General features: G+C 37.7%; 1 protein-coding gene across 10 annotated transcripts in view; it reads left to right on the plus strand.

Moving 5' to 3' along the window:
- Ncoa1 (nuclear receptor coactivator 1) overlaps nt 1-24222 on the plus strand; it is a 207711-nt gene that overhangs the window by 84254 nt on the left and 99235 nt on the right. For 7 of the 10 annotated variants that reach the window (XM_013119838.3, XM_013119843.3, XM_005079096.4 and 4 more), the window contains one exon: nt 7285-7368. The exons of 1 other annotated variant lie outside the window; for it this stretch is intronic. The gene's annotated coding sequence lies outside the window, so the exon portion shown is untranslated. Of the gene's footprint in view, nt 1-4191; nt 4197-5254; nt 5516-7284; nt 7369-24222 lie in introns of all 10 variants that reach the window. 2 more of the 10 variants (XM_013119840.3, XM_040730921.1) reach the window with 2 other exon arrangements.

A 24222-nucleotide genomic window follows, 5' to 3' on the forward strand; every position in this document is an offset into this window, starting at 1 on the left:
GCATTTTAAGAACTTAGTTCACAAGGAAGAAGTTTTCAGTTATCTATCACCAAATAGAAAAGTAAGCATAAATTATACATCAGAGACCAGAATATATAAAGTTCAGGCTTTCATGGAACTGACTTTTTAGTGGAGAAGATAGGTATTAAAGAGAAAAACATTTAATTTCAGGTAATTAAGTCTTATAAAAAATGGAACAGATCAATGTGTTGCCTAGCCATTTGTGGAAGGGAAGAATTGTCATTTTAGTTAAGGAAACAAAGTAAAACCTCAGTGAGCCAACATAGCTCTGGTTCATTGGCTGTGTTTCTTTAATCTCATGGACACTGAACTCTCTGTAGCTGGAAGTTTGAGGAGCTATGGAGCTTGCAGCTGTGGTCATGACACAGAATATTAGTGCTGGAAATGAGAGTGGAGTGTGGGAGGTGAGAATGTAGTTCATTTCTGTCAAGGGAACCAATCAGCAAATACAGTTCATCCCTTTCTCCTCTCCTTTTGGAACGCTGAAGACAAAAATGTTACATTCTCTCTAATTGTTCCTCATTTCCCTAAGGCTCCAATGATTATTTTTATATTCAGATTTGATTGTTTCTATTGATCTGTCTTCAAGCTCACTATTCATTCTTCATATATTTTCAGTTGCTATTAAGTTAACCCTGTGAGTTTAATTTTTGGATATTATATTTTTACTTCTGAAATATTGTTAATATATTCTATTTCTTTGCTTAAACTTTATGTTATTCCATCTGTTTCAGTTGTTTTTTGGACCATTCTACTGATTCTGCTCTAAAGTCCTCGCCAGATAATTCAGATATCTACATCATTTTGGTATTGGTATTTGTTAATTTTCTCACTTACATGGAGATTTTCCAGAAATGGTTTCATTTTTTCATAATGAGAATATTATAAAGACAAATTAGGAAAATATGACTAAAGAAGAAAATAGAACCAATTGAGCTGTTTAAGCTCAGTGTTTTTCTCTATAAAGCAGAAATAATACCTACTACCTAGACTTATAAGAGTTTTACATAAGACCGTATTATAAAATATCTAGCTCTGTCCATAGAACATGATAAATGTTCAGAAAGCATTCTGAAATCATTACCTTAACAACATAGTATTTCAAGAGAAAGCCACTGTATAAAAAAACATCTTAACTTTTTTCCCCCATCAGTTCTTGAAGTCCTGCTTTTTAATATAGAGATCAGCCTGTTCATGGACACCAGCATAGCTTTTGCAGGGGACTAAAACCCTCCTGTTATTACACCTAGAATGCCTTCCTTATCACAAATCTAGGAAACCCCTCCCACCTTTTTCTGTCCTTCAGCAAACCCCCTCTATGCTTACTGCTCATCCCTGAGAGAAGTCCGGTGAGGTATGGAGGTATCCAAGGATTGTAGAGCACACGGGAAAGGTAGAAGACGTGAGAGGAGGAGAACCAGAGTGAGTGATGACAAGTTAACATGGAAAAGTGACAAACTAAGGAAGTGTTTACAGCTTCTAAAATTTGCTGGGAACCATGGGTTCTTCCTGAGTTGGTCATTAGAAGCCTTTTAACCTTCTAACGTTACAAGATTTTCCTGGGAAGTTAGCATTTCAGCTGACTTCTAAAGGGTGAGTTGGGATTACTAGGTGGAAGAAGAAGAGTATACCAGGCAGACAGAACCATCGTGTCTAAAGTTATATGTAAGATACTAAAAGGACAGCAGCATAATAATTGAGGTGGTATGCTACTGGTAAGATATTGGACATACAGATGTTTGGAATATTAGAGAGTCCGAAACCAGTTTGGTGATAAATGATAGCATTTTTAGTAAGTAGTATTGGCTTTGCATTCATATGCAAGGAAAATGTACTGTGATTATATTTCATATCTTACAGAGCATTAACTGAAAGTGTGTCATACATCTAAAATGTAAACTATGAAACCATAAAACTTTAGGAAGAAAGCACAGAAAACAAACCTTCAGGCTAGGAAAGAGTGCTTAGCCAAGACACCAAAGTGCAGTCCATTAAAGAAGAATGGGAGATTGGGTCTCATAAAAAAGTAAGAGCTTTTGCTGAAAAAGACACTGTTTAGAGAATGAAAATACTATCTCCAGACTGAAAAGTACCTGCAAATGACAGACCCAAGAAAGGACTCATATCAAGATTATTATCAAAGACCTCTCAAATACTACAGTACAGAAACACTCAAAAAATGAACAAAGCAGGGATTTAGGAGATGGCTAAGTCAAGCCATGTGCAAGCATGAGGACCTGTATTTAGATCCACAGTACCTATTTAAAGACTGGGTATCAGTCTGACAGCTAGGGAACCAGCATAGGACCAAACCAGGCCCCCTGAATGTGGGTGTCAGTTGGGGTCTTGGGCAGTTTATGAGGCCTCTGGCAGTGGAACCAGTATTTATCCCTAGTGTAGGGACTTTGGGAGCCCATTCCCTATGGAAGGATACTCTCTCAACCTAGATACATGGGGGAGGGCCTAGGTCCTGCCCCAAATGATGTATCAGACTTTGATGATACCTCATGGGAGGCCTCACACTCCCTGAGGAGTGGATGGGGGTGAGATGGGAGGTCAGAGGGGGGAATGGGAGGATGGGAGGATGGAAGGGAGAGGAAACTGGGTTTGGTATGCAAAATAAGTGGTTACTGCATGATCACTTACAAAAGACTGTTTAGAAGTAAAACTAAAGTGAGAAAATTTGACATAACTGAAACAGTAGCAAAAATAATATGATGTAAAACTAAAAGAGAAGAGCTCTATCTTATAAGATTTATGGATTTTAACGGTTTGAGTTGTTGAATTGTCTTAAACAGGTGAATAAACTTCTTAGATTAAATCTTTAAAAAAATAAGATCTTTACTCATTAATGTGGGAAAAGAATTAGTGGGAAGAAGTCAAAGCTATAATAAAAGAATTAGCTTATGAGGTATTTATTTCTTGCATCTTTCAAAACTTTTGGGAACAATCATGGTCCTAAGGTCTGTTTTAGTATCATGACCATTGTGATGACAAATAAAATTATTATTATAGACAGTTCTGTTTCTTGTGTGTGTGGTGGCAACACATGGCTTCGTCCATTGAACCACCTTGGCAGTCCTAGTTCAGTGTTTTCAACTTTAAAATTCACAGTCTGTCAAACCTATTCTTTGTTGTTTGTGTATTATTTATTTACTTATTCTTAATTTAAAAGTTTATGTGTGTTGCTGGGCTATGGTGGTACACACCTTTAATCCCAGCACCCAGGAGGCAGAGGCAGATGGACCTGTGTGATTTTGAGGCCAGCCTGGTCTACAAAGCAAGTCCCAAGTCATGCAGAGCTGTCACACAGAGAAACTGTCTTTAAAAAACATATACTTAAGTGCACTTTGCGTATGTCTAGTACCCAAGGTGGCCAGTTGAGAGTGCCAGGTCCTTTGGAACTGGAGTTACAGATAGTTGAAAGCTATTATGTGGGTGCAGGAACTGAACACCTTCCCACACACTGCTGAACCATTTCCCCAGTCGCAGAGTAGCTACTGTTTTTTAAGACCTTGTGGCCAGGGCTGGCCTTGAACTCACACTACCCCTCTGCTTCCCAGTGCTAGTGTTACAGATGTGTGTCATCACTCCTGCCTTTTTCTGTATTGTGTGCCCCACTTACTATTTTTAAATAAATAAAAGGGATTTAGTAACCAATATTCCATCTATAGTGTCTAGTGAATATTTTGGTTCAACAGTATTGCCATCCTTGGCAGCGGCGGGGGGGGGGGGGTGTTAAAAGCTCCCACACTGTGTTAGCTTGTCTTAAAAAAGAAAAAAAAAACAGGGTCTATGTACCCAGACTAGCTGAGGATGGCCCTAAACTTATCCTCCTGCCTCCTTGTTCCATGTTCCGGGGTTATGGGCTTGCCTGGTTTTATGTGGTGCTGGTGATTACCTGGGCTTGGTAAGCATTCTATTAGCTGAGCTGTATTCTCAGCCTCTGGCTTGGCAGCTTTTAAAATATTATCTATGCAGTTCTTGAAATGTTATTACACTGACCCTGATTTTGTAAATCTCTGAAAATAGAATAATGAAGTCCTGCCTGTCTTAAACAGTTACGAATACAGGGCCAACCTTGTTCTTATCCATACTTCTATTTTTTTTTTTTACTCTCATATTTTGAAACAATCCAAACATCATGTGAACGCTTCACTGTGGATCCAGGAAAGGTAAAGCTTTATATTTCTGTCTTTTTTAAGGAAGCATAATCAGGCAGTGGTGGCCACACCTTTAGTGCCAGCACTTGAGAGGCAGAGGCAGGTGAGTCTCTGAGTTCAAGCCCAGCCTAATCTACAGAGCAAGAAATAGTATAGTCACAATATAATACAATTATTAGCTGCTAGTTATTCACTATTTGTACTCAGTGTTCAAATACATATAGTCAGATTTATCATTATTTTTCTTTAATTTTGATGTGTACATTTTAGTTTATTTGAAAAACTACTTTGCTCAGATGCATAAAAATACTTATGTGTTTATGTATGCTGGTTAGAAAATATTATAGAATGTATCATCTTACCAGTTTTTAAGCGGTAATTCATATTGTCATGCGAAGAATCTTTAGAGCTTGCTTTGTATTACTTTATGTATGACTATATTTGTTAACCAGCTTTGCTGCCTCCTCTCTCCAGTTACACTTTTTTCTAATAACCAAATGAATTTCCACATTGGGGCATTTAATCTATTTGACCTTTTTTTCCTTTAATGGTATGGTATATAAATCACATTTATTTTTATTTATATGGCTTGCCAATCAAATGTCACATTGTCTTACATTCCACCACCAGATTTCAAGCATGCCAAGAGACGGGAAACAAGAGAAAAATTAGCAGTACACAGATGTTTTCCTGGGCTGCAGTTAAAAATTGTGTGGCAATAAATCGTTTCATGTTTATGTTTTGGTCGGTTTGAGGTTATCTGCCTTTATTTTTTGAATTACTTAAGTTCTCTTTGTGTGTGTGTGTGTGTCCCCTTCTATGTCTGTCTGCCTGTTTCTCTCTCTCTCTCTCTCTCTCTCTCTCTCTCTCTCTCTCTCTCTCTCTCTCTCTCTCTCTCTCTCTCTCTCTCTCTCTCTGTAGGTTAGAGAGCAATTTTAATTGTGTTTGTATGTCTGTCTCTTTGCCTCTGTCTCTCTGTCTGTCTGTCTCTGTGAGAAAACTAAAGGGAAAAAGAGGCAGACACAACTGGCCACTCCTAACTCCTTTTCAAATTGTTTCTGTGTCTCCAGCATCTGGTATTGGTATCTACAGATTCCGCCTTTCCATCCAGTTATAAATGTTCCCAGTTCATGGGGCTGGAGAATTGGCTCAACGGTTTGGAGCTCTTCATGAAGGCCCCAGTTGAGTTACCAGCACTCACGTGAGGTGGCTCATAACCATCTGTGACTCTAGCTCCAGGGAATCTGAAGTCTCTTGATGCCTCAGGCCCATGCACTCACACTCAGTTAAGAATAATAGAAATAATTCTAAAAAACTTCCTGATTTGTCATGTAAGTGATTTTCATTGGATACTTGAACATTGTGGGTATTATATTCTAAAATCCTGTAATCTATTTAAATATCCTAGTTTAGCTGGATATGGTGGCAAAATCCCTGTACTCCCAGTACTTGGAAGGATAAAGCAGGAAGATTATGAGCTTGAGACTAGACTTGTGTTATGTAAAGTAACGCCCTGTCTCAAAAAACAAGACTGAACAAAAAGCTAGCCTCTGCCACTGCTGCCCTAGCATGGGAAGGAGAACTGCTGCCTCATTATTACCCCAGGGGGAGGATTTCAAGTTCCCACTTTGCCTCTTTTAATACTCAAACTGAGGGTTGATTCACCTCATTCCCTGGTTGGGAGAGATAGGAGTACCTCATTGCCTCATTAAAATTAATGTTTCCCATGTGGCTTGTACAGGGGCATGTTCCCTTTTCTGTGCATTGGTAAAAGGCCTAACTCTAGTCCAGGTTTCCTCTGACACTAGCCCATGGCAGAGAGGATAATGTCTAGTGAAAGTCTAAGATTCTGAATGGGGCCTTTATTAACAGCGTGGAGAAAGAGGTCTTGTTAACAGCTATCAGGCACCGATTCACTGCTGGTCACTGATACTACTCTGGTGGAGAACTGGGTTTCCTAGTGTAGCCTAAGGAGTGCCGCTCCAGAGCAGCTTCCATTTGACCTGTGCTGGTAGTGGTGGAATGGGGAACCGCAGAGCTCCCACTCCCAACCCCTGCTTAGTGTTTTTGTGTTTGGCTAAGTAAAATAGCTTTTGTCTGCATTGTCCTGTTCCTGATTGTTTGGCAAGGGAGAGCAGGGTTTTGTTTAGGTTGGTGCTTGGTTGGTTGGTGTTTTTAGGGAGGGCTTGGCTTTTGGGGCTTCCAGGCTGCCAACTTCTTTATGTTCAGTTCGATCATAGACTAGGCACAAAAGAAAGCTCATAAGTATCTCACATGATTTTTCTTGGATTCTGAGATTCATAAATGGTCTGTCTTCTCACTACATTCAGATATTTTATACGTGATAAATAAGTTCAGGGCTTTTAGTTTTACTTGAAGGGAGACATAAGGAAAGGTATCTCCTTCCCAAAGGTGAAACTCAGCAAGCACTTTTAAGTTTTTTTCTTTTCCTGTCTGTGTAGTGTGTGTGTGTGTGTGTGTGTGTGTGTGTGTGTCCGTGTGTCCATCCATCCATCCATCCATCCATCCATCCATCCATCCATCCATCTATCCATCCATCCTCCCGTCTGTCTGTGGTGTTGAGTGCAAACCCCGGATATCATAGAGGCTAGGCAAATATTTTACTACAGGACTCTACTGCCAACTCAAGCATTTTTAATTTTCAATTACTCTTTTTTCATTTTAATTATAACTGAAAATCCCTTTTCTCCCTGTTTGTGACTTGATTGGGTAGAATTTTGTTTCTATGGCTCACTTTTAGGACTTTAATTTTTTAAAATGAAAGTGTAACTCATCTAGAAATTTAAGTTTCCAAATTAATCCTTTACTTTTAAGAATTGTTTTATATTAAGAATAATAATCCCTATATTCCATTTTATTAAAATATATACATAATTTGTCTGGCTTTGCTTGCTTCAAAGTTATGTAATTTATATGTTAGTTACACTCTTTTATGTGGTGCTGGAGAATCCAACCAGCTACTCTATATTATATATGCTTACTAGTTTCTTCATTTTCTAAATTAGATTGCATTAATTTTATGTGGCTGATCCTACTAGATTCAACTTTCAACTGACTATCATTATTTTCCTAATTTCAGGTTCCCTTTATGGCTGTGTCAGAGAACAAATTAACCTCCTAAAAATCACCATATACTCCTATAACAGATTTACAAATAAACAGGGTAAGTTTGATGTCATCTCAAATCAATAGTGCCTGGATTTTAACCTGTACTGGGATATTTGAAAAGATAGATAGATACCAAGAAGAGTTCTTCTGCTGTCACTTTTCTGGCTGACTGCATAGTTTTCAATTCTCTGTCAGTTCAGGGACTTCTTTGATGGTGTTCTTAAAGCTGTAGATCTTTCCACAAGCATTCACACATGCGCAGTCAGATTTGGACCTTCTCAGCACACACATGCATTCCTGAATGCACACACAGACAACCATCAATAAGAAGTAAAAAGTAAATCTGTTTAAAAAATAGTATACAACTTATTTAGTTATGAAATGTGAGACTAAAATTAAAGATTTTCCTAAATTGTAAGAATTCCCTCAAAGTCATCTACATTTCTTGAGGTTCTCAGCACTGAATGTAAAATTGTTCCCTAATATGAAAGTTCCAGTTTTTCCTGACTTTTGGCAAGTGACCACTCCTGTTTTACCACACCATCACACTGAATGCCCTGCTACCACCGGCACTCAAATATCAAATGACTGAATTATGTAGTGACTCAAAAAGAGTCCTAATGCTTGAAAAGAGGATAGTTTGATAGAAATCTTTTGCAAAACAGTGAACAAGAATGACATAAGTTAGGTGTGGTGGTGCATGCAGTCCTAGCACTCAGGAGGCAGAGGCAGGGCATCGCTGTGAGGACAAGGCCAGTCTGGTCTACTTAGCAAGTTCCAGCCAGCCCCAGAGTTACACAGTGAGACCCTGTCTCACAAAGAAAAGGAAGGAAGGAAGGAAGGAAGGAAGGAAGGAAGGAAGGAAGGAAGGAAGGAAGGAAGGAAGGAAGGAAGGAGAAGACATACATAGCCAACTTAAAAACCATTTTGATCATGTTTTCCTCCTCTTTCCTAACTTCTCCCTCATCCTCCCCTACCCATCCACCTTTGTGTTCTTCTCTGTAAAAAAAGAAAAGAACCAAAAAAAGCCCACAAAAAAACAAAGCAAAAAGGCAAAAGACCATTATGATTTAAAAAAAAAGCCCAAACAAAGCAAAATGAAACAAAAAATTCACAAAGATAACACTTGAGTTTGTTTTGTGTTGGCCAACAACCACTAGGCATGGAACCTTCCTTGAAGTATAATTGACATTCCCGATGACACTCATTGGAGAAAGCTGATATTCCCTATGTTAATGGGTATCTGCTGTAGGTGGCTTCTTGGTTAGGGGTGGGACCCAGTGTCTGCTACCCTCTCAGCACTAAGACCCCATCTAGATTAACCTGTGCAGGTACTGTATGTGCAGGCAACTTCCTTCTGATACTGTAGGTTTCATCTCAGACAGTCTCTCACAGTGCAGCTTCATATCAAGATTGGCTATCACACTTAGGTTGTATCTGGTGAACATTAGGATAGAAGAAGCATAAAAGGAGAGTACTGGGAAATTGACTGAGACAAATGGGTCTTCTTGATCTTTCTTTATCTTATCTAAACTCAGATTATGAAAAGAAACTCTTAAGTGCAAACATTACATTTCAAAAGACTGTCATCTTCTATTTCTACATGTGTTTAAGTTCATATCCTCACATGAACTTACTCTAAGCCTGTTACTCATTCATCTTCTAACATAAAGACTTACATGAATATTTTATTTGTAAGTAAGCTTGGAGCTGTGCTGCAACAGCCTCATTTTATAGATGGCAAAAATGGAGTCTCTTAGAAATTGTCATATACCTGGTGTCACAGAAGCAGGCTAGTGGCAATTCCTGGGAGTAAAGTGCTGGGTTTATTTGGTTGTTTTCTTGTTTTAAATTTTCTCCCCTGATGCATACAAGTATTTATACATGAAGCTGTGCCTAGTCTATCTTTAGCTCTAAGTACTATGTAGAAAAGTAAAGAAACAGCTGAAGAGAAGCATTAAATCTAGACTGTACTGTAACTCTGCTACTAATACTTCTGCAAGTGTCAGGAAGCATGTCGTTCTTTGACAAACAGGAGCACGAATGAAAATATACACTCAGATTTAGGGTTGCTGTAAACTAAGATCTAGAGATACGGTTTTCGTTCTCCAAACCCTTTACATGGTGAACTTCATGTGAAAGAAATGTACAGTTGTTCAACGAATAAAGCATCATCTTCACGGTTCTTAAGTAATTTGTAAGTGCAACATCAAAGAAGCCAGACTTCACATTGCTGTTAGAAGGTTCTGTAACTGGGTTTGAATGTTTTCCTCTTGTGAATAGAACAAACTGTAATTTGTATTTTATAACAAAAAATAATTGATTTCCACTTCCATAACTTTAAAAAATCCACTGGAAAATTAGGTGTATTTTAACTTTAAAAAGAAAAAGGCAAAAAATATATCCCAGAAAGTATAGCCAATTTCCTCTTATGTTCCTGGCAAGGTTATTGCTATCACAATTGGCGAAGAGCTGTTTTTCCCCTCAAAATTCAGTGTTAAAAAGGCCTCTCCCTTTATTGCATCAGAAAATAATTACAGAATTTCTTCTTGCTGCTTCCCTGGGGACCCATTTTAGACAAAAGAAATCCTGAGAGAACTTGTGCAAAAGATGTGCACTGAAACTAGACTCCACGAGCAGATATTGGCACCTTTTGGGCCTATTCTACATGTAATTCAGAAAAACCTTAACACCAGTATTTTTGTTTTTAATTAGCCTCTAAAGAATTGTGTAATTAATCCTTCTTTCCCACTGCAATAACTCAGATTTCATGATTTTTCTTCCTTGTACATGTGAAAAGTGTCTTAATTTTTCATAGACATATGATGAAAATTCACATTCTAGCTTAGCATACTTAACTGATCTTAATTATAAATTAGGATGTAATAATACTTCTAATTTCAATGTGCATGGTTGGTATTTAATCTTTCAGAAGTATAAACTATTGTCATAATTTAATTACTTTTATTAGTTTTTGTATTTTTATTCAAGTTGTCTCCAAATAGATTGTCCACATGAAAATAATAAAATTGATTTAATGCTTGTTTAAACATGTAATTCTAAATAAGCATTTTCACCATTGCTGTCTGATTAAACTAGAAAGTGAAATTATATAATTATAATGGCTTCGTTGTCACCCATCTGCACCTTTGGTTTACTAGCATAGTTTAATTTGCTAAGTTACAAGTTGATTATCTCTATTCTGAAATGCTTGAGACTAGAAAGGTTAGAAATTTAGATTTTTCAGACTCTAATATTTAAATATACACAGTAAGATGTAAATATATACACTATGAATTAAAATATAAAATTCATTTATATTTCATATACTACCACACCCTAAATTCTGAAGATAAACTTGTACAATACCTTTAGAGCACCTACATTTTGACTAAGACTTATCATGGGGCCAGGTATGGAATTTCATACTTGTGGTGTCATGTGATTGCTCAGAGCGTCTGAGAATGAAGCATTAGATTTCAGATTTACATGTTAGAGATACTCAATTCGTACACTTTTTAGTTCTTGTAAATCGTGATCCTCTTCCATGTTTGTACAAAATTAACTTTCCAGTAGTGTGGTGGCACATGCCTGCAAATTCCAGCCTTGGAGGTGCAGGCAAGAGGATCATTCCAAGTTTGTGTTCAGCCTGGGCAATTTAGGGAGTCCTTGCATCAAAATACGTTTTTAAAAGGTGAGGATGTGCCTTTTTTCCTTGTGTAAGGCAGTGGATTTGAGACTTAGTAATATACTTCCAATTTGCTGAATTCTATTAAATTTATAGATCACAAACTCTTAAATTCTGTAAACCACTTCAGACAACCATCAAAGTCTCCTGGTAATTTTCACAGAAGTTTTGTTCCCATGGGAATTATTTTGAGGTAAAATTATTTGAGGAAAATTGGAGTTTCGTAGCAAACTATCACCAAACAAAGTTAAAAGCTGTTTTATAGGCCTCTGAAGTATCATATCCCTTCCAAAAGAATATACAAAGTAGATTTGTTTTCTAAAGTCATGCATCATAAGGTTTAGAGTGATTGACCTCTATTTTTACAGATGAGGAAATAGAGACTCCTGTAAGTTAAAGATATTGAGACTTAATCACTGTTAAATTATTAATTATCAGAGAATCCATTGACAATAGTGATCTGTGGCATCCTGGTTGATTATATTAGTGACGTTTTTGCCTTCCAGACTCTGCAGAGAGATTATTGAACTTTTTAACATCATAAAGTTGTTGGTATTTAATACAAATTTTTGATGGGCACAGTAGAGATCTCTACTCTTGCCCAATTATTTTCTAAAGTGACAACATGATACTGTGTTCCTTAGAGACAGTATTTTTGGAAGTCCCTGTGTTTCACACAGGACAATCTTAGTCTCTGTGAGTTTTTAACAAATGTTTTGACCGTTTCCATGTTGAAGCATGCTTTTAAGAACAAGGTTATGAGATTTCAGTTAGACTTAAGGAATTCAGATGTGTGAGCATTTCGTTTATTCTCTTAGAATTATTTATTATGTGCATACAATTACTATGTCTGTTTTACTGGTAGATAAAGACGTGGTCCTGGGGATGTAGCTCGATGGTAGAACATGTACACAGCACATTATACCCTGCCCTGTGTTTGTTCCCCAGCACAGTACACACTGTGCACTCACACACAAGGAATGCTTGTAGAAATGTGTAGTTGATTTTTGTTTTGGGTTTTTTTTTTTTTACTCTTTGGGGGCCTGCCACACAACTCTCAGATAAATGCATGGAAACTTATTCTTAATTATGAATGCCTGGCCTTAGCTTGGCTTGTTTCTAGCCAGCCTTTTTAACTTAAATGATCTCATTTCTCTTTATCTACCTTTTGCCTATGGGAATTTTACATTTCTTTAATGTATATGTCTTTCTTTATTCTATATATCTTTCTTTCCTTCTTACTCCATGGCTGGCATCTTCCTCTCTTTCTCCTTTTCTCCCTACTTGCCCTCTTCTCTAGATTTCTTCTGTTTATTCTGTCTGCATGCCAGCCCCATCTATCATTTCTCCTGCCTAGCCATTCAACTCTTTGTTAGACCAGTCAGGTTTTTTTTGTTTTGTTTTGTTTTGTTTGTTTGTTTTTGGTTTTTCGAGACAGGGTTTCTCTGCGGCTTTGGAGGCTGGCCTGGAACTAGCTCTTGTAGACCAGGCTGGTCTCGAATTCATAGAGATCCACCTGCCTCTGCCTCCCAAGTGCTGGGATTAAAGGCACTGCCCAGCTTTTTTTTTTTCTCCCCAGTCAGGCGTTTTAAGCAGGCAAAGTAAGACAGCTTTATACAGTGAAACAAATGCAACATAAAAGAATGCAACACATCTTTGTATCATTAAACAAATCTTCCACAAACATGAACAAATGTAACATATCTTAAACTAGTATTCCACAACAGAAATGGTAAGAGAATTCTGTAATTTCTATAGCAATTTTTTATTATAAAATTAGTCCTTATGGAATTATAAAAGTGTAAACTCACAGAGTGTCAGGAATCAAGGGAATCTCTAATGAAATGCAGTGCCAATGGCTCATAAACATTTTGTTTTTGTTGCCATTGGCTACTTTCCAATTGAGGCTTAACTCTTTGTTTTAACCTGGTAGTCTTTTAATGATTCACTTTATAGATTGTATTTGCCTCATGGATTTTACATTCGATGATATATGAGAATATAGTTCTAAGTATAAAAGTATAGTAAATTAACTCAAAGTAACCTTAAATGAACTTGAATTTTAATCATTTTTCATACTTAGAATGATTTCAAAATAAAGATTTTATGTTGAATGTGATATTTCACAGGACTAAATGCTGTTGCCATTTTACAATATTCATTTCACATGGCATGCTAGAAACATTAGCTGAGATTGTATTTTCCAATCTCAGTTAATCTGTTAGCTTTTCTAGCTGGAACAAGATTCTTCAGTCCTAAATCCTACTTCATGATTCTTTAGCCAATTCAACTCATGCAAAGAAATAACCCAAAAGGAATATTCACAATATGTTATTTATGGTTTTTACATCATGTGCTTTTATTTGCTTTTTGCTTTGTACATTCAGGGTATGCAGGTTGTTTCCAAGGGTTAATATATGATGAACAGTGTTTTAGAAAGAACTATAAGAATTCAATTCCATTGCTGTGGGATCCTCAATTATTTGCCTCTATTCCATGCATACAGAATCCTAAGTAGTTATCTGTTATCTCAGTGCTTTCCAAAGTACTCAAATTTTATTTTTTAAATGATCAAGCCAGTTGAAGGACAGAAGGACCTATCTTTGGGTCTTTATCATTCTAAAAGACTTTAAACTCTGCAGTACTGTAGAAAATGAAAATCAATTCTCTCTTTCTCTCACCCCTGGGCAGGTGGTCCTGGGAGGTGTAAAGAAGGTAACTGATCCTTTGGGTATATGCCCAAAAGTGGTATTGCTGAGTCTGGAGTTAGTTTTATTCCCACTTTTCTGAGAAATTGTCATACTGATTTCCAAAGTGGTTGTACAAGTTTGTATTCCCACCAGCAGTGGAGGAATGTTCCCCTTACTCCACATCCTCTCCAGCATAAGCTGTCATCAGTGTTTTTTATCTTAGCCATTCTGACAGGTGTGAGATGGTGTCTCAGAATTGTTTTGATTTCCATTTCTCTGTTGACTAAGGATGTTGAGCATTTCCTTTAGTATCTTTCAGCCATTTGAGATTCCTCTGTTTAGAATTCTCTGTTTAGATCTGTACCCCATTTTTTAATTGGATTATTTGGTTTTTTGATGTCTGGTTTCTTGAGTTCTTTGTATATTTTGGAGATCAGTCCTCTGTCAGATGTGGGGTTGGTGAAGATCTTTTCCCATTCTGTAGACTGCCGTTTTGTCTGGATGTACACTCACACCACAAGGACATTTGCTCAGCTATGTTCAGTGTGGCATTACTTGTAATAGCCAGAATCTGGAAACAACCTAGATACCCCTCAACCAAAGAATGGATAAGGAATATGTGGTACATTTACACTATTCAGGAGTAAAAAATAACGACATCTTGAAATTTGCAGGCAAATGGATGAAACTAGGAAAAAAACCCTGAGTGAGGTAACCCAGATCAGAAAGACAAATATAATATGTACTCACTCATAAGTGGATATTAGACATAAAGCAAAGGACAACCAGCTTACAGTCCATAAACCAGAGAACCTAGGTAACAAAGAGGACTCTAAGAGAGACATACATGGATCCACCTAGGGAAAAAAGACAAGATCTCCTGTGTAAATTGGAAGCATGAGGGGCATGGGAGAGAGTGGAAGGGGGTAGGGGAGGAGGGAGAGTGGGTGGAAAAAATGTATAGCTCGAATAAAATCAAGGAGGAAAAAGGTAACCGATAAGTGCAAGCCACCAAGCAGCATTCTTTCTTCCATTGTCTCTGCTTCGGTTCCTGCCTCCAGATTCCTGCCATTAGTTCATGCCTTGCCTTCCAGTGGTGTCTAACCTGTAAGCTAAAATGAATTCTACCCCCCCACACACACATTAGTTTTGGTCAGGGTTTTATTATTTCAACAGAAAGCAAACTAAAGCAGGTAGCATATATGAGAAGTATGCATTAGTACTAGCTATTAGTATTACTATTATTAATATTTAACTCTAGAGCTTAGAACTTGATCCTAAGTTCTTCATGTACAAGTCATTATTCCCGTGGTGCTACTAGTCCCAGTTTATAAACTAGTACAGGGAAACAAATTATTCAATATCACCTAGCTAGTAGGTAGCAAAGTTGTATTTGAACAGTCTTTCCTCTTGTCTCTATGTCTACAGATAATTCACAAATTCATTTTGTTGTTATCTAACATTGTAAAATGGAGTGAAGAAACGAAGCCCGAGTTGTTACGTGCATGTTCATGGGAATTCAGTGTGGATAGTGGGAAAAGAGAATAACAATGGAGAGATGGTTTCAACTCAGGCTGGTTTGGGTATAAATCTGTCTTTTCTGAATGGATCTTCTCATTAGTAAAGGAAGGCAATTGTGTTTACTCAGAGGGTTTTGAAGAAATGAAATTAACTAGCACCTGACTCCATGGCTGGGTATCAAGTAGGTGGTCACTGTCTGGCTTCCTGGTGCACAGTGTAATGTTTGGGGAGAAGTAGTGCTGGAGTGGCAGCCATGGGGCTAGCTGATACACTGCTGGAAGCTGAGGATGGTGCTTCTAAGAGTGAACTTGGTGCCAAGGACTGTCCTGAGCTTCAGCCGTGAAACAGCAAAGGAAACGTAGTTTTCCTACTCTCGAGGAGGTAGCATTCCCATTGTCTACGTGTTCAACAAGGGGCACAGACAATTATTCTGCTAGATGAGGTAAGCATAGGGTGCTGTGAGGACACATGGGAGGGTCACTCACCTGGCTATGGTAGATAAGGAATCAGTTTCCAGAGGAAGGGTGAGAATATGACGTTAGAGAGTGAGCCAGAGTGGAGGCAAAGCCCAAGCTAGGAGAAGTTTGTCGTTACTGAATGGTGTCTGGTTATCTACCATGCAAATACCAGGAGCACAGGAAAAGCACACTTAACCAGGTTGGTATCGGAATATTAAGAGCTTGTTTTTAGGTTTTGGCTTTAGTATGGCCACTTTCTAAAGAAAACTAAATGGCTCTGTTTACACAAACATTGCATTTTCTGTCAAACACTGTCTTTTGGAATCTGCATGCATCCTGTTGAGGCCTGTATTATATGTCTGAGGAAAAGAGGATAAGATGGGAAAGAAGGTTATTGTCAGAGGATGAGGGGTCATTATTCATGGGATAGATGCCTGTTGCTTCATATTCCCCTCTCTCTTCACTCTTCTTCACAGGCGATGAAAATCAGTTAAGTGTCTCATTCACAGTGCACCATTTTGTTGTTGTTTTATGAGACAGGTAGCCTTGGCTGTCCTGGAACTCACTCTGTAGACTAGGCTGGCTTCGAACTTGCAGAGATCCTCCTGCCTCTGCCTTCTGAGTGCTGGGATTAAAGGCATCCACTGCCTGGCCACAGTGCATGATTTTAATTTGGTCATTTATTGCTATTGTGTACATTCATATGTTGAGTTAAGATTTCTTTCCATCTTTCTTTAGTACCCCTCCCAATAAAATCACATGTTTAGAACCTCACAATGAGCTCCTTTTGTCTAAACTGAGATGAGAAAAGAGAGAAAGAATAACAAATCTCTTAAAAGGGGAGGAATATGGAGTGAGGGAAAGGAAGAGGCTGTTGAAGATAGGTGGTCGTGATGAAGAGGATGCCAGGAGCATAGAAGGATGAGTAAACTGTCTTTAGGAGTACCCCAAAGCAAACTGGAACTGTGGTGCTCTGGTGTCAGTTGATGTAAGGGTATATTTTGATCTCCTACCATCAACTCAGACATCCATATGACACCCACCAGTAGGTAACAGTGTTTCTCTGCTTGAGTAGTTCCTTGATGGAACTGGAGAAGGTGGAACAGTTGCTGTGGGAAGATTAGGAAGCAGTTGTTGGGAGACTAAAGTTCTTAAGATAGATTTGGGGGGTGCTAAAATCCAGTTTGTAAATAAAAGAAAAAGTCTGGAAGGATACTTAGGACAGTCTGAAAAAAAGAAATTGGAATTGTAGCCAGAGGCATGTTTACCATGGTGGTAAGTCTTTATATATGAGGATTAGCCATAATCTTAAGAAACATTTTTAGATACTTCCCTCATGAGACTTGATAGTGCTGTCCCACAAACCTACTGTACTAGACTTGATTGCTGGAGCCTCTATGGCATGATTGAGGAAGGTGGCAGGAACATTGACGTGACAGCATACTGTAGTGGCTCTGGGGCCTGCTGACTTCTAGGTGCCTCTAAGGATAAACAGGCATACCTAATTGTGGTTTCAAATGTTGTGATTGTTTGGCATGCCCTCCAAATAGTTTTTGAACCTGGAAATCATGATTTCTCCATTTTTTATGTCTTCTGGTTTTCTTTTTACCTTTTACTCATATCCTGTCTTTTCACTTGCTATCCACCTTTCTCTGCCCTTCCCCCACAATGGTGCAGTGTTTCTAGAGGACAGGAAATGTGCTCTCCTTACTTTGCCCCTCCTTGGTAATCTCATGTGCTACAGTAGAGCTTCAGTGCTAGTGATCCCAAGAACTGCAAATCCCCCAGCTTATAAGTCAGCCACATATCTCTACTTAGATGTCCTGTTGCCACCTCATAATTAATGGGTACATAATTGAATTTATTAGCCTTCCCTCAGACATCTGTTATCTACCATATGCCCAGGCTTGGCTAACTGACATTAACGAGCCTCCCATGCCAGGATCCTTGGTATTTCCAGAAGTGTAAACAGAGTTTCAGCCAGGAGATGCCTCATCACAATGCCATTGGTTTGCTTTAAAAAAAAAGATTTATTTTATTTTGTGTGGATACCTGGAAGTATGTGCACCATTTGTATGCCTGGTGCCTGCAGAGGTCAGAGGAGTATGTTGGATCCCCTGGCACTGGCGTTGTGGATGTTTGTGAGCCACCAAATGGGTTTTGGGAAATGAAACATGGGTCCTCTGCAAGAGTAACAAGTGATCTTAACTGCTGAGCTAGCTCTCTAGTTCCACAATATTGTTTTAATAGACAAATGGAACAAATCTAAGTCCCATACATAATTTCATTAATATGTGCATCATGGTTTATAATCATTAAAACGAACATATGTATTTGTAAACAGTGCCTATGCAGATAGTTGATTAAGTCTAGGTTGTACAGTTATGGATGGCTTTATTTAATTCTCCCCATTTACCTGTATGCTCTAAAGTCACACAGTAAACATAAATAACTTTTGTGATTGGCACACTCCAATAGACAGCTTCTCTTTGTCACTCCCAGTTCTTGTTGTCCAATATCTCGTTTACCCAGCTGTTGCTGTTCACTATATCTGGGTGATTCTGTGATCACAACTCTCCATTGCTCAGCTGCCAGGGCCATGTTTAAAAGTTGTGGCTGGTAGAGTTCTTCCTTTGCTTAACCTTTCTAGTTAAGTTGCTTCACATTTAATCGTCAAAGCCATCGGGAGGAAACATGATGTTGTCCTTGCTGTCCTGATTTTCAGCCAAATGGACTTTAGCCAGCTCAAGAGTTTTGTGTGATGTTTTATTCTTTTGGATTTTTAGACTTTTGACTTTTGGGGGACCCACCACCCAGTTCCAACATAAATAACACTTGGAAGCTTATTCTTAGTTATGAATGCCCGGCCTTAGCTTGCTTCTTGCCAGCTTTTCTTAAATTAAATTATCCCATCTATCTTTGGCCTTGGGGATTTTATCTTTCTTATTCCTGTGTACCTTTTCTTTCCTTCTTACTCTGTGTCTGGCTGTGTAGCTGGGTGGCTCGGTGGTGTCCTCCTCATTCCTCTTGTTCCCAGATCCTCAGATCCTTTCTCCCAGATTCTTCCTTGTATTTATCCTCTCCGTCTGCCAAGCTCACCTATTCCTTTCTCCTGCCTCGATATTGGCCGTTCAACTCTTTATGAGATCATCAGGTGTTTCAAACAGGCAAAGAATCACAGCTTCACGGAGTTAAACAAATTCAACATAAACAAAAGTAATACACCTTGAAATAATAGTCCCCAACACAAGAGTTCATATATACCAGTCTTAACAACTTGGCTTTTCTCTTCTGTGGTACTTGTATTGGAGTCTTAAAGTGTTACACATGGTCAGCAAGTGTGATTTGATTGAGCTCCACCCCCAGTTCTTAAGTCGGTGTTACCAAAGCACAGAGAATTAAGCCATATCTAGAGAGCCTGGAGAACGCTTCTGTCCTGCTCTGCAGGGTGCCATAACTGTGCCCTTAGTAGGTATTTGTTTGCTTGCTTCCTTTTCTTACTCCTCCTCTATTCCGTGGACAATGTCTTGGTTTACCTAAGAATTTAGTGAGAACAAATAGCCAAATAATAAAAATTCATCCATTTTCTTGTCAGTTCTTTTATCAGCAGATCTTGTCAAGGGTGTATAGTTCCAGAATCAAATTATACTTGCAATTTTAATTAATTAATTAATTAATTAATTAATTACTTTCAGGGAGCTTGTAGTGTATTCCAGATGGTTGAATAGGAAAACATAGATGTTTTGTACTGTCTTCTCACTTATCACTAAGAATTTGATATTATTTGCATCTTATATTACTTTTATTGTTTTAGTGAATTTAAACCTGAGAAGAATTTAAACATATATTTAACAGTTCTGTGGTCAGTGTTTAACAAGAATCTTTCATAAATTCTTTGTCCCTGTTAATTGCTTAGTTGTGTCAACTTAAGCATCATTCCAATAGACCAGTTGCCTCTTAAGTGGCAGTTTCTTTATGAATAGTGCCCTAAATTTATTCTTGCCAAATTGTCATTTGAATGAGTTTTAGACTTAAAATTACATAGTAAACCTTGAAAAACACATATGTGAAATTTAAAAAGGATGATCTTTCCATACTGTTGAAGTTCTTTGACCTTTTCCAAGTACTAATATGACCTTATACTCAAAATCAGTGAAAGGATATTCTTTCAAATTTAATGGTAGCAGTGGTGACTTTTCATTGATCCAGTCATACTGTCTTTACTACCCATTGGATCTTCCACTTGCTCTCATCTGGAAAGTTAGTTTACCAAAGAGCTAGCCCATGAACTCAGCACAGAACAAAGGTCCCAGATCCAGAACTCATGGCTTCTTAAACCATTGTATTGCTTTTTAGTTTTTATATTTGATTTTATCATTTTAAACTGTGCATTTTTGCATCAGTATTCATGAGGGATATTGGTCTGTAGTTGTCTTTCTTAGTTGTGTCTCTGTGTGATTTGGGTATCAAGGTAATTGTAGCCTCATAAAAAGAGTTTGGCAGCACTCAGGAGGCAGAGGCAGGCAGATCTCTGTGAGTTCAAGGCCGGGCTGGACCGATAGCCTCTGAAACAATACAGAGAAACCCTGTCTCGTAAAAACCAAAAAAAAAAAAAAAAAAAAGAGTTTGGCAATGTCCCTTCTGCTTCTATTGTATATGTGTACACACACACATGAGGGAAGGTGTTGAATACCTTTGAAATTGGAATTACAAATGGTTGTCAGCTACCTAAGGTGGGTGCTGGGAATCCAACTTGAGTCCTCTGGAAGAGCAGTACATGCTCTTAAGTGTTGAGCCATCTCTCCAGGCTTCCTTGCCTTCCCTAATATGTTGTTTTACAGTGATTCAACTTAACCACTGTATGCATGTGTTTGTGTATGTGAGCAAATTTTATATAATTAAGTTTGCTTAGCTTATACAACAAATAATCACGTTCAAGATTTGAATAAAGAATGTGCTTGGGAATATCAAAAACCACTATGGACAAGTTTAGTTCTTGTCTTAATTGTGTATTTTTATTTCTATTTTTAAAGTTCTTAAACATTTATTTTGATTTTGTTTATGAATGTTTGCCTGAATTTATATGCACCATGTGCATGTAGAAGCCAAAAAAGGGTGTTGGGATCCTCTGGACCTGGAACTACAGATGATTTTGAGTTGAGCCACCATGTGGGTGCTGAGATTTGAACTTGAGTCCTCTGCAAGAATACAAGTGCTTTTAACTGCTGAAGCATCTTTTCAGCACTTGTTGTGGATGTTAGAGTTTTCATTTACTTGTCTTGTATATATAGAATTTTATACAAATGGTAAGCTAAGACAGGGTTCATTTAAAAGCAGATGTTTTTAATACACTTTCAGAATGACATTTAGAGAAAAAAGAATGAAATTTGATATATAAAAGTTCAGATATCAACAAAAGTTAGGATATCATTATGTATGTCTTTTCTAAGCCATTCTGTTAAGGGGTTTCTATATATGATAAAAAGCGAATGGAAAAAATATCCCTCTGGTTTGTAGGAAGATTTGATTACTTGATACTCAAGAAGAAATGCTAGTTTTAATACACAGTATCTTTCTTCTAGTAACTAAACTATAATTTTTTGTAGTACTCCAGTTCCTGCCTATCCAACCTAAAGAATTAATTGTGGTCTAGGCGGATCTGTTGCCCAGCTGGAATACTGGGCTTTTGATACATTTAGAAAATTATTCTTTACAGGAGAGGAGATGGTGTCCTTAGCTCTCTCCAATTTATTCATCTAAACTCTTGGTATTTTGTTGATGAATGATAGGTTCCTTCCTTAGTTAACTTAATGCTAAATTAAGGAAATCCACACATACACATATAGAAAATATTAAACACTCTACAAATCAATATTAGAAGATTTCGTTCAAGATATTTTCCTGGAAGCAAAGGAATACCTCTGAGTATTTGAACTGACTCTTGGAGTGGATTCATAATTGACAGTGAGTGAAGAGGAGTGGGAAAAGTATGCATAGAGCAGGGGTCAGCAACCTTGATCAGCGACCAGATAGTAAAGATGTAGACACTGCTGACCATGCAGCAACCACTCAGGCCAGCTGGTGGAGCACAGAATTAGCCAGGGACAGTAATAAATGAACACTACTGTACCCCAGCAAACTTAGCTTACAGCAGTAAAACAGCTTTATGTACTTTTTTGCGCCTTGAAACACTGATCTTGATTACTCTAGCCACTGAAAAAATGTTAAGGCATTGCTGAGCCCTGCTGAGTCCAGGAACTGCAGCGCAGTTGCTTATTCACCCCTGGAATAGACTAGGGACTGACAGCGGAGGATGGGCAGCACAGTTGCCTCAGGCTGCCATGTTGATTTCAGCCATGCTGAAGGAAAAGTTAGCTGCCCACGCTAACTGCTGGTTAATATTTTAACACTGCTGTCTTAAAACTTCTCTATTGTTATATTCTTTTTATTGATTTCTGATTTTAGTTGTTCCTCTCATCATTTTTTCCTTTTTTTTTTTACCTTTTTAAGAGTAAACCTTAAAAATTTGCTTTCAGTTAAAGTAAGAGTTTAAGGCAATAGCATCCTCCCCCTCTGTTAATTTTGAACATGTATTACTGTTTGTATTTTTCATTATTATTTTTCATTATCAGTTTTAATTCTTTTCAAATTCTGGTTTTTGTTACTTATTTAAAATGTGTTCATTTTAAAAATTTGGATTTATGTACTGCCTTTTAATTTATTTCAATTATATTTGCAATATCCCATTGAATTTAATCTTTTTAAATGTATTTTAACTTCTCACTATATAGTCCTTATTGGTGGAAAGTCTACGTGTGCCTGAAAATAGATTTTTTGCAATTGTGTGTTGTTCAAAAAAAAAGAGAGAGAATGTCTATCAGGCTTAAGTGGTGTGTAATATGGGCCAGACCTCCTGAGTTGTTACTGTTTTGTTTTGGGGGCATCTTTCATGCTATCAATTACTGAAAGAAGGACTTGAAATTCTCCAATTACAGACCTACAAGATGCCTTAGCAGGTTGAGATCCTTGTGAGCACAGCCTGCATACCTGAGTTCAGTCCCCTGTCTCATTCAGGGGCAGGAGAGAACCAACTCCCAAAAGTTATTCTCTGATCTTCACACATGTGCACTTTGGCAAAGCAAGCACCTGCACTTACACACACACACACACACACACACACACACACACACACACACACACACACGGCAGGGGGCACTATTTAAAAATAAAATACTCTGTTACAATATTTCTTTTTCTTAATTTAATTAGTTTACCTTTGCCATATTTTTAAATTCTGTCATTACAGGGTATATTAGTGGGAGGGCTTGAATTATAGTTATATGAATGCAAGTCGTGTGTGGAAAACTACTAAGGGAATGATTGATGGATGATTAGAAGTATAACATTGTGAGGTAGACTAAGGACACAGGTCAGACATGTTGAAGTGCTCAGAGTTGGATTGCTAATGATATGAAATGTAATTAACATGATACTGGTCTGATATGCACCAGACAGAAATAGTAGGAGCCATGGATGTTGGCACCTGCCTATAACATCAACATTCAAGAGGATGAGGCAGGAAGATAGCAATAAGTTCAAGGCTAGAGATACAGGGAAATCATAAGGGTACAGTAATGACTTTATGCAATAGAGTTGACATTTTTTGGTTCACTAAACATTTATTTATTTATTCTAGATTTTTGGAACCCAACATAAAGTTAAAGAAGAATGCTTCTCTTGTTCACTGCTATATTCCAAGCATTTAATACAGTGCCTGCCACATTACTGAGTTCTTACATATTAGTTTATGATTAAAATACTATTATCAAAAGTGAAGTATACTTAGTAAATTAAATATATAAGTTGTTATAAAAATACCTCACTAGTGTTTACCACATATTTTCCTGAAGCCTCTGTTTATCATTCCTCCTCCCACTCCCAAGGGACTGTGCCTATTACTGTAGAACAGACGGTCTAGTGTGACCATATGTTTATGCACCTTGTTAAATGACTGGAACTTTTCATTCTATAGAGAATGGAGTTAATTACTAAAGCCTCTATGCGTATTTGGTGATCATGCCTCTATGTCAACAGGTAATTTGTAATTTAGATATATGAGAAATGAAATAGAAATACCTACTTACAAATAATTTCATGCTTAACTCTAATGAGTATTTTTTGCTACCTTTAAAAGTACAAAGAACAGCTTTGCATGTAAGACTGGCTATATATGGTAGAATATAAGCTGCATAAAGAAAAATCAGCAAATATAAATGCATATCTGATAGTATATGCTAATTTTAACTATTAGCTAAGGTGATAATCTTGGTCTTATTTTAGCATTTAATAAAATTGCTTCTAACAAACGTCAAAGTTGTGTTGATAATTAAGATACCTGAACAATGTTTTGGGTGTTTTTGTTTTTGTTTGAGACTGTGTCTCATTATATAGTCTGTATATAGCTTGGAACTTACTGTGTACACCGAGGTGACCTCAAACTCACAGAGATCCGCCTGCCTCTGCCTCCCCAGTGCTAGGATTAAAGGTGTGTG

This window comes from Mesocricetus auratus, unplaced genomic scaffold (genome assembly GCF_017639785.1).
Source record: "Mesocricetus auratus isolate SY011 unplaced genomic scaffold, BCM_Maur_2.0 Super-Scaffold_100024, whole genome shotgun sequence".
NCBI classification, from domain to species: domain Eukaryota; kingdom Metazoa; phylum Chordata; class Mammalia; order Rodentia; family Cricetidae; genus Mesocricetus; species Mesocricetus auratus.